Source organism: Lissotriton vulgaris, chromosome 9, assembly GCF_964263255.1.
Source record: "Lissotriton vulgaris chromosome 9, aLisVul1.2, whole genome shotgun sequence".
Taxonomy (NCBI): domain Eukaryota; kingdom Metazoa; phylum Chordata; class Amphibia; order Caudata; family Salamandridae; genus Lissotriton; species Lissotriton vulgaris.
The window spans coordinates 665,199,198-665,216,262 of NC_141697.1; the positions used below are offsets into that span (position 1 = coordinate 665,199,198).

At 45.7% G+C, this 17,065-nt stretch overlaps 1 protein-coding gene across 3 annotated transcripts in view; it reads left to right on the top strand.

Annotated features, from left to right (window-relative positions):
* The window catches only part of PPP1R13L (protein phosphatase 1 regulatory subunit 13 like), a 753,157-nt gene that overhangs the window by 51,584 nt on the left and 684,508 nt on the right, over positions 1 to 17,065 (top strand). The gene's annotated exons all lie outside the window — the stretch shown is intronic.

The window sequence follows — 17,065 nt, forward strand, 5'->3', positions numbered from 1 at the left end:
CTTTTGTAATCCAGGACTGGACTCCTAGGTTCAGTACTGGGGTCTCTACCTAAGACAGGTCAGTAATTACGTTTCAGTAGTTGGTACGATTTTTTTAAGGAATATTTGTAATTTTCAAAAGTAGACAGAAGACATTTCAGAGAAAAACAGTCAATGGTTTCCTATGGGAGAAAATTCAGGTTATGGGTAAGTGCAGTTAGAATTACTTTTGCGGTTCAGTACTGGGCTGAAAGGTACAGTACTGGCTCCGCTCCTGATTCCAAGCGAGTAATTCGAAATTTGTTACTCGGCTGATTTTAGAGGAATATTTTAGAGTTTTGAAACTTCACACTTAAAAGATTTTTCGAGTCAAACCAGTCAATGTTATCCTATGACCGGAAAGTGAGTTATCGGTTTCCAGGTGAGTACTCGACCGGTGAAGTTGGTTCTGGGCATAGACGCAGGGGTCTCCCAGGGTCGGAAAGGTACAGTAGGTACACCCTCAGTGGCACAGGGGCATCCGGGTGCAGAGAGAGTAAGCCCAATGGAGGGTAGGGGGCCTTCAGTTGGTGGCTGCCAGCAAGCAGGCAACGCGGCTGTGGGAGCTGAGCTCCTGGTCACTTACTCAGGGCAAGTGGGGAAGTAGAGTAGGGTAGTAGTTGCACTTCCAGCGGCACTCGGACGGCTGGGTGCAGGGTGCTTTTGAGCCATCGGGCGCTCCAATTTTATTCAATGTGAAAGGTAAAGAGAGAACAAAGGCTGCAGACTCTGGGACGGAGATTCTTCAGGTGCGACCACCACTTCGAGAGGTAAGTTGGGATCTTGGAGAAGAGGTGAGTATCCCAAAGGAGGGCGCTGGGGGCGCCTGGTGCAGGGGTGTTTGGAAATCTTACCCTCGGCTGGTCGCGGTTGGAGGTGTCCCTGGTTCTGAGGCTGCAGGCATCGTCGAGGAGGGTCTTTGGGCAGTGGACTTCGGGTCCCAGTCGCCGGGGGTAGTCTGGTGCTTTTAGAATTGGTGCTGAACACATTGCTTCTTTCAGGGTGTCAAAAGCCTTTTGGCAGCTAACAGTCCAGTTTACTTTCTTGGGCAGTTTCTCGGAGGTGAGTTCTGTGAGGGGAGTCACAATGGACCCATATACCTTCACAAACCTCCTGTAGTACCCAGTCAAGCCAAAGAATGCCCTGACTTGGGTCTGGGGTGTTGGAGCTGCCCAGTCAATGATGCTTTGGATCTTGGACTGTAAGGGTTGTACCTGGCCTCCACCCACAAGGTGGCCCAAGTACACCACAATTCCCTGCCCTATCTGGCATTTGGATGCCTTGATAGTTAGCCCTGCAGATTGTGGAGCTTGTAAAACCTTCCCAAGGTGGATCAGGTGATCCTGCCAGGTGGAGCTACAGACCGCAATATCATCAAGATTTGCTGCACTAAAGGACTCCAACCCAGTCAGGACTTGATTCACCAACCTCTGGAAGGTGGCAGGAGCATTTTTTAATCCAAAAGGCATTACAGTAAACTGATAGTGCCCATCAGGTGTGGATAATGCTGTTTTCTCTTTTGCTCCTGGGGCCATGCCAATCTGCCAGTACCCTGCAGTTAAATCAAAGGTACCGAGAAATGTGTCTGATCTAATTTGTCTATCAGCTCATCTGCTCTTGCAATGGGGTGAGCATCTGTCTTCGTGACAGAGTTGAGCCCTCTATAGTCCACACAGAACCTCATTTCTCTCTTTCCACCCTGTGGATGAGGTTTGGGGACCAGAACCACAGGGCTAACCCAGAGCCTCTCGGAGGGTTCAATAACCTCAATCTCCAGCATCTTGCTGACTTCAGCTCTGATGCTTTCCTTGACTTGGTCTGATTGTTGATAGATTTTGTTTTTGGCAGGGTTGCTGTCACTAGTGTCCACCTCATGGGTACACCAGTTGGTCAGACCAGGGGTCATAGAAAATAGACTAGCATACTGTTGCAAAACTTGCTTGCAGTCAGTCTGCTGTTGGGCAGAGAGGGTATCTGAAAAGATTACTCCATCCACTGACCCATCTTTTGGGCTGCAAGAGAGGAGATCAGGGAGAGGTTCACTCTCTGCTTCCTGTTCCTAATCAGTCACCATTAGCATGGTGATGTCAGCCCTGTCATGGTAGAGCTTAAGGCGGTTCACATAGATAACCCTTTTGGGTGTCCTGCTTGTGCCCAGGTCCATTAGGTAAGTGACCTCACTGCCCTTCTCCAGGATAGGGTAAGGGCCACTCCATTTGCCCAGGAGAGCCATTGGACACCCACACCTGTTGCCCAGGTTGAAATCCAACCAGTGCAGCTTTTTGGTCATACCAGTGCTTCTGAAGCTCCTGGCTGGCCTCAAGATTCTTGGATGTCTTTTCCATATACTCAGCCATTCTGGACCTTAGCCCAAGCACATAGTCCACAATGTCTTTTTTGGGTTCTTGAAGAGGCCTCCCCAACCCTCTTTCACAAGATAAAGTGGTCCACTTACAGGATGACCAAACAGAAGTTCAAAGGGGGAAAACCCCACTTCCTTCTGTGGTACTTCCTTATAAGCGAAAAGTAGGCATGGCAACAGGACGTCCTTCTCCTTTTGAGTTTTTCAGGAGTCCCATGATCATACCTTTCAATGTCTTGTTGAATCTCTCATATAGCCAGTGTCTAACCCAGGGTGGTGTGGAGTGCAAAAAACGATGGATTTAGGCCCAGATCCTTGTACTGGGGTGAATGTATGACATTGTTCTACATTCTGTCCATCAACTGTGTTTTTGCGAATCTCTCAACAAGGCCATTGGTTTTTGGGTGGTATTGGGTAGTAAAGCTGTACTGCACACCACACTCCTTCCACATGTGTTTCAGGAAAGCAGGCATGAAGTTGGAACCTCTGTCTGAAACCACCTCCTTAGGAAACCCAACCCTGGTGAAGACACCCAGGAGGCCCTTGGCTACTGCAGGAGCTGTTGTAACCCTAAGGGGAATTGCTTCAAGGTACCTAGTAGCATGATCCACTAGTACTAGAATGAATTTGTTCCCTGAGGCTGTGGGAGGTTCCAGTGGACCCACAATGTCCATCCCTACCCTTTCAAAGGGGACCCCCACCACTGGTAGTGGTATTAGGGCTGCCGTTGGGTGGCCACCTGTCTTGCCACTGGCCTGACAGGTAACACAGGAGCTCACAACCTCTTTCACCTTTTGGTGCATCTGGGGCCAGTAGAAGTGGCTGACTAGCCTTTCCCAAGTTTTGTTTTGCCCAAGATGTCCAGCTAGGGGGACGTCGTGAGCCAAAGTTCGGAGGAACTCCCTTTACTTCTGTGGCACTAACACTCTTCTGGTGGCCCCAGGAGTGGGGTTTCTTGCCTCAGCATACAGTAATCTCTTTCCATTAAGCTCTGTTGGTACCACTGACATCTCCCTGTGCTTCTGAAACAGCTTGCTGCCTTAGGCGTTCAAGAGTGAGACAGTCCTGCTGTCCCTGGCACAGCTCTTCCCCAGTGGGTCCCCCTGGGCCCAAGAGTTCAACCTGGTAAGGTTCAGTTCCCTCTAGGGTTTCCAAGTCCTCTCCCTGGGGAGGGGGGTCCTGAGAGGTTTGCTGTGCAGAAGCTGGTCCACCAGTCTTCTGGTTCTTTCTCTTGGTTGGTTGGGCCATATTTACAGGCTCCAAACCTACTTGTGCACCCTTCTTTTTTCTCTGTACTCTAGTTTGCACACACACCAGTCTAGGAATACCCAGCATGGCTTATTGCTCAACTTCAGCCCAGGCTGAAGTTTCCAGGTCCTTTCCATGCAGACAGGCAGCTGGTAACTGCGGAGAGACTACCACTAGTTTTAGACCAGTAACCTCCCTCCAACCTAGTGTCACCATAGCCATTGGGCGATTAGTGGTAACACTGTCAGCATTGGTGACTGGGTAAGTTTTCCCAATCCAGTATTGCTCCGGGGAAACCAGTATATCTTTCACCATAGTGACACTGGCAACTGTATCCCGCAGGGCTTCTTCTCTAGTTCCATTAATAGAGGGTTATTGCAAGTACTTCTTCAAGTTTGGTGGTAACCCAGCTACATTGGCAAAATCCATTTCCCCCAAGGAGACTAGACTTGCTTGAGTGTGTTCCCAGATTTGCTCTGGACACTCCGCTGATCCCATCTGTAGACTTTCTGTCTCTGGTTGCCTTAGGGGCTTTGTTGTAGGGGCAGTTTTTGTCTACAGTTAAATGTCCCAACTTTTTACAGTTGTTACAATAGGCCTTGTTAGGATGTAAGTTCTTACCCATATAGAGCTGATGCACAAAGGGAGTAGTTTGGGACCCAACCCCCTGTACAGGTTTTTGGGGCACTTTGGAAGACTCACTTTTTATCTTGGGTGTCCTCACCACCTTTCCCCTGGGGAAGTTTTGTAGCCACCTTCTTTTGGTCACCCCAAGAGGTTGTCCTTGTCACCCTAGTCTTGACCCAATGGTCTACATTCTTTCCCAATACTTGGGGAGAAATTAGACCTAGGTCTACCAAATGCTGATGTAACTTTTCATTTGTGCAATTACTCAAAATGTGTTCCTTCATAAACAAATAGTAAAGTCCAGAAAAGTCATGCACATTGTGTCCAGTTAACCAACCATCCAGTGTCATTACTGAGTAGGCTACAACATCTATCCAGGATTGGGTCTGGGGATTGTTAGCCCACCTGAACCTAATTCTGTACTCCTCAGTTGTGAGCCCAAGTCCCTCAGAGTTTTCATCATGAGGTCCTAGGACCCTGCCTTAGGCCCAGAGAGGGTCGGACGCCTGTCTCTACAGTTACCAGAGAATGGTTGCCACAGGAGTGCCCCCATAGAGGTTTCTTCAATCTTCTCATATCACAAGCCCTCTCAAAGGCTGTGAACCACTTGGTGATATCATCACCTTCCTCAAATTTGGGGACAATCCCTTTGGGGATTTTAGGATCGTGAGTCTCTCTCCCTATTTTTCGTATTGCTGCCACCAGAGATAGGGGCTAAGCCCATCTCTTTCCTTTCTTTTTCCAGAGCCAGGAGTCTGGACTCTAGATCTAATCTCTTGGCCAACTTTGCTAAGAAGTTGTCCTCTTCATTGGGGCTCGCCCTAATGTGTTCTCTGGGGCCTAGTCCACCTGTGTGGTTCCCAGCCCCCCAGTGGCTGACTCTTGGAGAAGGGTATGGGGACCCTCACTACCCTAGAGATGGTGGGAGGATTGTTAACATCCTCCTCCTCCTCCTCCGACTGGGTGTCACCCTGTTCAGAGGGGTGGCCTTTTGCATACTCAGCCAGGAGCTCCTGGAGCCCTAATTTGGTTGAATGCAGGCCCATGACTATCTGTTTAACTTTGCTTAAGGACCTCATGTCCTTGAAGGACAAGTGTAAGTAAGTTGTGAGGCCGAGCTCCTCAACCACCAGATCCATGGTGTCATCTTCCCTAATAGCAGGGTTCTTTTGAGACATTCTAACCTGACAGTTCTAACCCTCTACCCTAGCTGTAGTGACTTTTATTTTTCTAAAATCCTAATGGGACTTAAGCAAGACCCTACCAGATTTTTAGTATTTTGGAAAAAACAATTTCAGAATTCTAAAGGCAATTTATGAGTTCTGTTGTGTGATTAGATGGTAACCAAGTAGTCCAACAAATGTAAGTTTCTATCCCACCGCTAATCCACCAATGTGAGAAAGTGGCTCTATATATACTGGACCAAAGTAAGGGACAGTGTGTATAGAGTTCAAAATCCCCAGAGGTATATCAGAGGTTAAAGTCAGGTGTGACCTTACTCTCTAAAGTGGTAGCTTGGTCGAGCAGTAAGGCAGTACCAGAGGACAGTGTAAACCATTTGTTGTACACACTCAGTCAGCAAAAGGTTTTACTCCCTCAAGAACTGACCTCTAGGCCAATTGTTTTTATATCAAAAGATATATTTGTTTTATTTTTAGAACCAACAGGTATCAAAATATACTTTTCTCAATATGAGTACTCTCAGGTAATTACTTTGCAAATAGGCAATAAACTTTGTAAGCACAATAGGTACAGTGGTTGCAGTAGGCAACAAGATTCTAAACCCAATTCAACATTGAGCTCAATGGGTTTTTCTACATAAATGTAGCTGATTACTTTATAGATTACTTTTGTAACTCCAGGATTGGATCCTAGATTCAGTACCTGGGGTCTAAGCTGAAAACAGTTTAATAAAAACATTTTAGTTATTGCAGTGATTTTTAAAGAATATAAAGGTATTTTAAAAGTTAACAAACTTTTCGGGGAAAAACTAGCAATGTTATCCAATGGAAGGATATTCAAGTCGCAGGTAAAGTAGGTTCTCGTTACTTTTGTAATCCAGGACTGGACTCCTAAGTTCAGTACTGTGGTCTCTACTTAAGACGGGTAAGTAATACGTTTCAGTAGTTGGTACGATTTTTAAGGAATATTTGTAATTTTCAAAAGTAGACACTTAGAAGAAATTTCAGAGAAAAACAGTCAATGGTATTCTATGGAAGAAAAATTCAGGTTCTGGGTAAGTACAGTTAAAATTACTTTTGCGGTTCAGTACTGGGCTGAAAGGTACAGTACTGGCTCCTCTCCTGAGGCTGCAGGCGTCGTTGGAGGGTCTTTGGGCACTGGACCTCGGGTCCCAGTCGCCCGGAGGACGTCCTCGTGGTCTTGGATCACTCGGGCACAGGCTCGGCTTGGCCGGTGCAGAGTGGGCTGGATTTGCAGCCTGGCTGTCACCAGGGGTGTTGCTATTGGAGCAGAGCCTCTGCTCATGGGAGTCCCAGTCTGTTAGAGGGTCAAGGCAGGCAGGTCCTCCAGGTTGTCCAAGGTTGCTGTCTGCGGGAGTCGCCGGGATTTAGCAGGTGCAGGTTCCAGGGTCGACAGGCCCCTAAGGCTGGGGGGTCAAGTCAGTTGATGTCATCCTGTTAGCAGCTGCACGGCGGGTCTTTGTCATCTTGATCTTCTTTCTTCTTTTCTTATCTGGATCTGAGGAAGGAAGGTTCAGGGTGCCCCTAAATACTGAATGTAGGGGCGTTACAGTTAGGGCAAGGGCAGGGAACAATAGTTCCTGTCCTGGGGTGGGTACACCCCCTAGTCTGCTCCTCTCCGGTGGGAGGGGGGCAGGAGCCTAGCTGTGATTGGGCAGTGCTCCCCATCTTAAAGATGGCCGGAGCCCGGGGTTGTGCTTCACCTCGCCTCTCCCACCTGAGGGGTGGAGTTGGCACAGGCTGGCACACACCCCTTCCTGACGTCTTGTTTCCCGCCAGACTCCCCACCAGAGTGGGGGTCAGGACTGGTGGGGGCCAGTAGCTGAGTACAGCAAATGTTCTGGAGAAGCTCTCAGAGGCGGCAGGCCTTTGAAGCTTCCCCCTGCCCGTCCTGGGGAAGGAGACCCAGCACCTCGCCCAGGATGTGCATTGCTGCAGGCCCAGGAGAGCGGGGGACTCTCCACCCAGGGGTCCAGCAACATGTCTGCTGTGTGGAAGCCTCTCAGTCCAGACGAGGATTGTAGGTTAGGTTTCAGGTGGCATCTCTAAGATGCTCTCTGGTGCATTTTACAATAAATCTCACACTGGCATCGGTGCAGGTTTAAAATGCTGAGAAATTAGATATAAAACTTCTCAGTCTTCAGTGAAGCTATCATTGTGCTGTGGAGTTCGTAATGACGACCTCCCAGCACCATATACTCTTAATGGCAGCACTGCACTTACAGTGCCTAGGAATGGCCCTGGGTACTGTAGGGGCACACGGCTCATGAATCTGTGCCCACACCACTGGCATAGAGCACCCAGCTAGAGGGGTAACTGATGTATGCCAGGGCAGTGGGATTGTGGGCATGGCACACAGGGATGGGTGCCATGTCAACTCTGTTTAGTTATGTACTTAGAGTTGAGAGAGGACTTGCACAGCTGAGTGAAACCAAAAGTAAACCACTGTTATGGTCTGTACCAATCAGCGTGATCAACAAAAGACTACTACACAGCTCCCCACACTTGGAAAAAGACTCTGGTGCACAGCGCAAAATTGACTGAAAAGTCTACAACATCATATAAAGTTGATCCAAAGGTTAAATCCACACGTTTGAGAGGTTCCTCATGTTTTTTAATCCATATTCATTGTTATCATGAACAGTTCATCTTTGCTTAACCCCTTTACTGCTAAGGCAATATTTTGGCCCTCATTTAATTTCCATTGAAATCAATGAGAAGTACATGACGAGTTACCCTTGTCATTAGCATCCAAGAGGTTAAAGAAGCTCAAACATCATCCAAAATGAAATGTCATCCAATCATAAATCCTCCCAATGCATTTCGGGCAGATCATACGCCCTTCCTCAGGGAACAGCTCTACAAACATAAAAGAAAACACCCCAATGTCACAAACCTATATATGTACCTAACTCACATTACACAAAGACTGACTAAATGCTGTGCTGTTGACCACAAGTTCGACATGTGAAAACCAGATTATCATGCACAACCTGTAACCTAGTGTGGAAAAATATATAAGGTGAAGTGCTGCTCCAAACGGTATAGATTAAGTGAATTGAGCTGAAAAGGTAACATGTGAAAGGTAGCATCAACATGCAAAAAAGAAGAAAGTCTCAGCAAGGTTGCACCCACGTGTGAAACGAATTAAAAAGAATTAAAATTGTGCTCCCCAGTCTCAAACAACCAAGCGATAAATAGCCAATGTGCCCGATACTCACGGGATGATTACATCCGTGACGCGTTATGATGGAAATCTGAAAAAACGCATAAAGTCGCGTTTAAACCACACGCGGTAAATAAGGTAGGATGCTGAAACGGTTCGAAGCGGTCCTCGGTAGAGGTACTCAGAGTAAGTGAAGTCCGTGGACTCCCTCGATAGACGACTGACAGGAAACCTCCGAGATTCGAAGTCCCAGTGAAATTAATACGGGCGCGAGGTGTGTAAGAAACATAGAAAAAGGACTGTGCTCTGATGTTAAAAACAGTGCCATCTTGGAAAGGTGAAAAGATCGAACACGAACTGAAGGGGAATGTGATAAAACAGCGAGTTACAGAGTATGTAGAGACCTTCAACAAATACTAGTTTCCCTGAGTGAATCTGAAATAGAGAAAATAAATTTCCAATAAAGAAAAGATAAAGAAAAAATTTAAGAAAAAATTAATAAATAATAAAGCGTGATGGTGTTAAGAAACAGCCAAATAACAACATACACAGACTGTCAAAGGTACAAATAAAACAGTTAATGGACAAAGGATGCTAAGTTCAAAGGTAGCACAGAAATTCCATCCTGTCATTTAATCCGTGTGGCTGCATCGTCGCCATGAAGCGGATCCAAAAGTTCTCTCTTTTCAACAAGGTGTTTTTGTTGTTGTGTGTAGGTGTGATTTGTTCCAATACGAGATATTTCAATTGGGCTACTGTGTGTTTTTGTTCTACAAAATGCACGGCTACTGTGGATTTGATGTTGCCAGAACTTATGTTACTCTTGTGCTCCAGTAGTCGCGTTCTGATTTTTCTTTCAGTGTGACCGACATAACACTTCCCACAGGGACATTTCAACATATAGATTAAATTGTCCGAGTTACAGGTGGCGTTGACTCGCAGTTTGATAGGATGACCCTTCATGGGATGGTTGGTGACGTTCCCTTGTATGCAGTTGTTACAATTGCTGCAATTGTAACAGGGTCTAAGTCCCTTGAATGTTTCAGATTCACTCTGCTCCCTGGGTTTAGATAAGATCTCTTTGAGATTGCGTCCCCGGGTGTAGGCGAACAGTGGTGGTTGTGTGAAGGCTCCTTCGAAATCAGGTTCCAAACTAAGTAAAGACCAATGATTAGAGATGATGTTTCTGTATTGGTTGCTCAAGACAGTATACTTGGAAACAACTACCATCCGAGAATTCTCAGGTTTAACTCGAACTTGCAACAGGTCATCACGGTTCATGTTCTGACATCGGGTAATTGCCTCATCCAGTGTGTGTTGAGGATAACCACGAGCTTTAAACCTTTCCACCGTATTGGACATTTCTTGTTGACACAAGTTTTCAGATGAAACAATACGTTTGACAAGCATCAGTTGAGAAAGAGGTAAGTTCTGTTTCAACCCAGGTCGGTGAAAACTCTGAAAATGTAGCAGTGAATTGCGATCTGTCGGTTTACGAAATATGGTAGTATTCAATTTTCCTGCACATCGTTCAACCTTTACATCAAGGAAGTGAATGCACTCTCTGTTAAGACTCCATGTGAACTGCACTCGATCATTGATTTTATTCCATGTTTCCAAAAAATCACTCCGTTCATTCTCAGTTCCTGCCCATAGAATGAAAATATAGTCCATGAATCTCAGATAAAGCTTCCCATGATTCTGCCATGCCAGTTGATTCAATACATGTGATTCTTCGAAAGCTTTCATGAAAATGTTAGCGTATGACGGTGCCGCACAATTTCCCATGGCGGTTCCGCATAGCTGGTGGAACAATTTTTCGAGTACTGTGAAGTAACTATGTTATAAGGTAAATACCATAAGTTCCATCAAAAATACCTGCATGTCTGCATCCAGGTCAGAGTTTCACCTTTCCAAGATGGCACTATTTTAACATCAGAGCACAGTCCTTCTTCTATGTTTCTTACACACCTCGCACCCGTATTAATTTCACTGGGACTTCGAATCTCGGAGGTTTCCTGTCAGTCGTCTATCGAGGGAGTCCACGGACTTCACTTACTGTGAGTACCTCTACCGAGGACCGCCTCGAACCGTTTCAGCATCCTCGCTTATTTACCGCGTGTGGTTTAAACGCGACTTTATGTGTTTTTCCAGATTTCCATCATAACGCGTCACGGATGTAATCATCCCGTGAGTATCGGGCACATTGGCTATCGATATCTTGGTTGTTTGAGACTGGGGAGCACGTTTTTAATTCTTTTTAATTTTTTTCACACGTGGGTGCAACCTCGCTGAGACTTTCTTCTTTTTTACATTCAGCATGTTGATGCTACTTTTAGCATGTTACCTTTTCAGCTCAATTCACTCAATCTATACCGTTTGGAGCAGCACTTCACCTTATATATTTTTCCACACTAGGTTACAGGTTGTGCATGATGATCTGGTTTTCACAAGTCGAACTTGTGGTCAACAGCACAGCATTTAGTCAGTCTTTGTGTAATGTGAGTTAGGTACATATATATGTTTGTGACATTGGGGTGTTTTCTTTTATGTTTGAAGAGCTGTCCCCTGAGGAAGGGCGTGTGATCTGCCTGAAATGCATTGGGAGGATTTATGATTGGATGACATTTTATTTTGGATGATGTTTGAGCTTCTTTAAGCAAAGATGAACTGTTCATGATAACCATGAATATGGATTAAAAAACATGAGGAACCTCTCAAACGTGTGGATTTAACCTTTGGATCAACTTTATATGATGATGTAGACTTTTCAGTCAATTTTGCGCTGTGCACCAGAGAGTCTTTCTCTAAGTGGGGGGAGCTGTGTAGTAGTCTTTGGTTATGTACTTAGCTCAGGGTTTCGGGATATGCACCGCCTTGTGTTCTATGGTGTCTTTTTTTCGTGCGCGAGGGTATCACTCCCCTCCAGGAGTGTGACGAACAGTGCTTAATTTGTGCCGGTGCTTTCCGGTGCTTAGCACCGGCACTTTATTATCAGGGCCGGGTCTACACTCGACACCCATCTGCTGCACTTGGTGGTGACATAATGGATATTGCATTAATCAAATGTGTTTAATTACGTTTACCTCGGAGCAGCCGCAGAGTGATGTTCTCATGACCAGCTCCATGCCCGAGTGAAAAATCATTACATGTTTATTGATGGTGGCCTTTAAATTAAGTGTTGTCGCCCGTCCCCGTGTGTGCGTACCGCGGGACGCTGAGTCATTGCGCTGGATTTTGGTTCTTCCGGGGGCAGGGGCTGTGGCAGCAGGCAGCGTGCGCAGATTTATTTCAACTTGCCACGCCCCAGCATACCCGCATGCGCGCACCCCACCCCGAGTCATCCATTTAACAGTTATTTGCAGCTGCATCAAGCCCGCCTAACGGAACCGCTCATGTATAGCGAGGGTACCTGCTGAAGGCGCCACCACTGGTCAGAAATAAGCTAAGGTACGTGGAACAAACGTGGCTGACTATTACAGGTCACAGGAGTACTTCAAGCTCCTTGAACTCGTCTGTCCTCTTCGACCTTTGGTTGGTGCTGCTGCATGAGAATTACACATTATCCCCAGTGGAAAATGTACAGGATATAGTCCGCATTAAACAGAAGGTGGAAATATTCCCAATGAGACTGACGGGTAACAATAGATAACTGGAAAGCGGCGATATTTTGCTGTGTAGAACGTTTACAAGGTAAATACATTAGTGTTGTTGAGGGATAGTGTTAAAGGATCTGGGGACTGACAAAACAGACGAACTTACTTGCGCATTCATAAAACCCACCCACGCAGTCATAGATTCTTTGGTTCTACTTCTACGGCTGCGTGGGTGGCAGCTAATGCAGGGTTCGCCGTTTGGGCCCTGTGACGCAGCATGGCTTGGGTTTCTTGGGCCCTAATACAGACACTTCGGTCTGCCTTTGAAGTGGTGAGTAAAAAATTTAGAGGTGGACGAGCCACTCTAAGCTCAAGCCAAGGTCGAGCCTGAAGCATGGCTTTGTTTGTCTCAACTCGAGGTCCGGTTGAAACCTCGAGCCGAGCTTTTTCATATGGCTTCTGCTTGCCCCAAACCAGGATGTGCCAACTTTACAGCTGTGATTTTGGGCAAAGCGTTTAATATCCTCATTGCCTATAAACAATGAATGCAACCTTGTGTAATGTTGTAACTGGTGCCCTCGAGTGATTGTGAGTACACAAGCATGGCTCTGACCAGCAGTACAAGGGGTGGGGGGGGAGGGGGAAGTCTCGGGAGAGGCTGTTCCAGAGCCGAGGACCAGCAGTGCAGACGCCTTCGACCTCAGCTGCTCCCACTTTAGTTTCTGGTGACCCTCGGGAGCCTTGGGCAGAGTAGGGTTGGTGGTGATAGAGGGGTGTCTCAGGGCACGAGATTTCACAGATGCCTCAAGGCACTTAAATGTGAACATAAACTCTCCAAGGGGACGGACTAAGGAATTCACAGCCATCCAGTGCTTTAAGTGGGTCTGGCTGCCCGCTGCTTTCCTCCCTTAACAAGACCTGACCTACAAAGCTCAGAATTTTCTGGAGGTTTGGTATTTGGGGTGGGGCAGCCCTAGGTGGAGGCCACTGCCACAGCACAGGCGAATGTAACTAGGTGAGGGAGGAGATGGGAAGGTCAGAAGCAGTGCAGTGTTCACAGTCTGACTACACAAATCACATGGCACAGAGTGCAGTGTTCACAGTCTGACTACACAAAACACATGGTGCAGTGTTCACAGTCTGGTTACAGGACGAACATGGCACAAATACAGCAGGGTGCACAGGCTGGCTACACAAAGAACATGACACAGAGTGTAGTGTGCACCCTGCTGTATTTGTATCATGTTCGTCCTGTAGTCAGACTGTGAACACTGCACTCTGTATTGTAACCAGGCTGTGCAAACTGGCTTCAGGACAAACATGAGAAAATGCAGCAAAGTGTGAACACTGCACTCAGTGCCATGTTTGTTGTGTAGCCAAACTGTGTACACTGCTGTTTTTGTAACACGTTCGTTCTGTGGCCAGTGTCACGTTCGCCCTGTAGCCAGTGTGCACAGTCTGGCTACACAAACAACATGATACCAAGTGGGCAGATCTCAGTCTGGGTGTCTGACTGAATCAAGCACGACTCAAGTAGGGCACGCACACTACATCTACAAGCATCATGCAGATAGTGTAGAGAGACTGTGCTGGATGAACAAATCAAATGATGTAAATAGTGCAGTATGTATAGTCTGCCTAGGCCCAGCAGCACTAAACACATTAATGATAGAAAATAATGCTGTATTTATGACTGGACTCTAAGCTCGAGCCAAGGTCGAGCCTGAAGCATGGCTCTGTCTCAATTCGAGGTCTTGTTGGAACCTCGAGCCGAGCTTTTTCATATGGCTTCTGCTTGCCCCCTAACCAGGATGTGCCAACTTTGCAGCTGGAGAACCCCGTTGGAGTCTCGGGGTCACACTCAGCATCCTGTGATTATGGGCAGAGCGTTTAATATCCTCATTGCCTATAAACAATGAATGCGACCTTGTGTAATGTTGTAACTGGATCTAATGTAAAGGGTGCCAAGTTCGCGCTGTATAAAAGCTGCAGAAAGGTGAAAACAAAGCCTTAATATAGGAAAGACAAATGGATACCGGAAAACCTTGGTAAATTGCAGCAACCAGCTTAAATTGTGTGACCATAAGCAAATATTTTATTTGACCAAAACAATTTCTTTTCTTCATAGCCGTGCATGAAAGCCCTTTCAAGCGTTGAGTTCAGGATACCAGTTTTACAACAACCTATTGTGTTTGATTTAATAAAACTCTAAGGCTGCTCTAAAATAATCTGGGTTATGTCCAGGGTTTACCTGTCAGTTGTCTTGTCCTTAGTTCACTAATGGTTTATGTTTAGAAACTATCACTTTTAATAAGTACTTCGCAGTGCAGATCTATAATCTTACTATTAATGGCAAAGCTTCCACATGGTAAAGAAATCCACTTTTTTGAATTTTGAAGAGACCTTATAATAGTTTACATAATGTTTGTTTTATGATTTACATAGCAAATGTTTTCCAGGGCTCATTTCGTGCGTAGGCTTTAAGATCTGAGCCAGACCATTAGCTCGGCTCTGGCTCGACTCTCCCAGGTAATTTTTGGCTCACCCACCTCTAATAAAATCAGTGGTTAATTTGTAACAAAAAATAAGTGCCAGGGCTCTCATCAGGAGGCAGCTTGCACCAGCCCATTTCACCTGCTAGCGCCACCTAAAATAGAAGCAACTGCTAACCATGAAAGTGGACAGGGAATGTCGCTTAATGGCGAGTGCTGCAGACTTCGGAGCTGGGGAACCAGGTTCATATCTCCTCAGTCAGCTCACCATCCTGTGATTCAGGGCAAATCACTTACTCTCTCCTTAAATTAATGTGTCCTTAACTGGTGCTCATGAAAAGCTCCTATGTTAATGATTAAGTGCCATGTTGATGATTAAGTGCTGGTGCTGAGCACTGGAAACCACCAGCTCAAATTAAGCACTGTGTAAAACTCAGGCATAAATGGGCACTCTTACAACAACAACTAAGCCTAGAGAGGGAGCAGAGATTTAATAGTCAGATTAACCTCTCTTTTGGCAAGTGGAAACCAAAGAGGAATTCACAGATAAGGCACCTCAGCCCGAGCTAAAGTTAAGTCATTTTTTTTAGTATTCTCCAAATGTGTGCCTTGCAGGAAGATGACAGTGCATCTGCACAAGATGTACATAGTTCAAATCTTGATATGTATATTTGGGTACTGCCTTCAGAAGAGGACAGAATAAATGAAAATCAAAGACCACACCATACCTCCTCTTGGGTGAGGAGTGGGTGAATGGACAGTAGGAAATTGGCCATAGACCTAGAAAAAGTTGGTTCAGGGCCTTCAATGTTGTTTCTCACAAGCTCCTTTCAAGGGCTGATGTGAACTCAGCTAGCAGTTAACCTAACAGAGTTGTTTTTTTCCCCACAATTCAATTGTTACACTCTAGCTTTCCTAGTTTGATTGTAAAGGCTGTCCTTTGTCAAGGTTCTGTGATGATGGTTATCTTTTGTTTCATATGGGGACCTACAGTCCAAAATGATTTCAGTTCAAGACTGGAGGCTGAATTACATCTGGTTTTTCATTACATTACATTATAGCAGCAACATTTCACAAGGGTATTTAAACTAAAAAATTCCTCAGAACATGAGAAGATCAATACTTCAGTAAAGTTAACTTACAAGGGGGCCGATTCACAAAGGGTCTTCACACTCTTGGCAGAGGCCCTCAGTTGTGTCAACAGTGCCTGCACTCATGGTGGGGGCCTCTACACTCGTTGTGGGACCTCTGCAATGAGTAACTGCAGTGGGGAGGTCCCGTCACGAGTGTGCCCCTCTTCCACGACTGCCGGGAGTGCGGAGGCCCTTTGTGAATCGACCCTTAGGTGTTCAAAATCACATATCACAGAGGGTCTTATGGCATCACTGTCCTTGGATATATAGTCGTGAATACGAGAGACAACTTCCTCTTCTTTGCTACTCAAGCAGAAAGTACATTCCTCTTTGTTATTCATCTTTTTCTCTTCACCATTTTAATTTGCTCCTTGTAACAATATTTCATACCTTCAATATGCTTTACGGGGTTAGGGATATATAAAAGGGGTGGCATGCCTGGACTTTGTTAAAAATGACATACCTCCGTATTGTCCTTTCCCCAAATCAGCACATAAAGCACTAGCATTGTCCCTTTTCAATGCGTTAGTGATTTTAGCTCATTTAATCCAAAATTGTGCTTTAAATGCACATTTGATTTAATCTTTTTCAAAATGTTCACAGGGCAGGGGAACCTGTCAAAACCTTACTATGAGGAAGGCTCCCTTGCTGAAAATCAGATCGGGTTTAACATCTGGCTTTTCGCAGTTGTGGATGGAGCTAATAGAGTAAGTGGGTGGAGCCAGTCGAGGCAGTGGGTGGAGCCAGAGAAAAGTAGGTGTGGCCTTCGACAAACATTTGAGCACCTGCACTTCAAATTTTACAAATTAAGCACTGGTGACGAATACTTCAAAGAGTAGCAGACCTATTGATCCATAGGCCTCTCACCCTTGGCACAGATGTTGGGCTGAACAATATTCAGCAAACGTTTGTATTAAATGATTTCGCTATGAGATTCTAGTGTCTTTGCATCAAAGTTCAATTTATTCATTTCATCCGCATATGTTTTTATTCACATATTCCGAACGATATTTTCTTTTCAAGCATTTTTATAAAGTTCCAATGCATTTCGGTGCCCCATGCAACTTCATCAGGGAAAATCTGGAATGTACAAATAAACCTAATTAATACCAAGTACTCTATCAATCCCAGTGTGTGCTAACTTTAATCAATTACGCGTGCGCTAATATCCTGGGTTGTGTGTTGTTTCTGCTCCCAAGGTCCCGTGTTAAACTCTTGCAT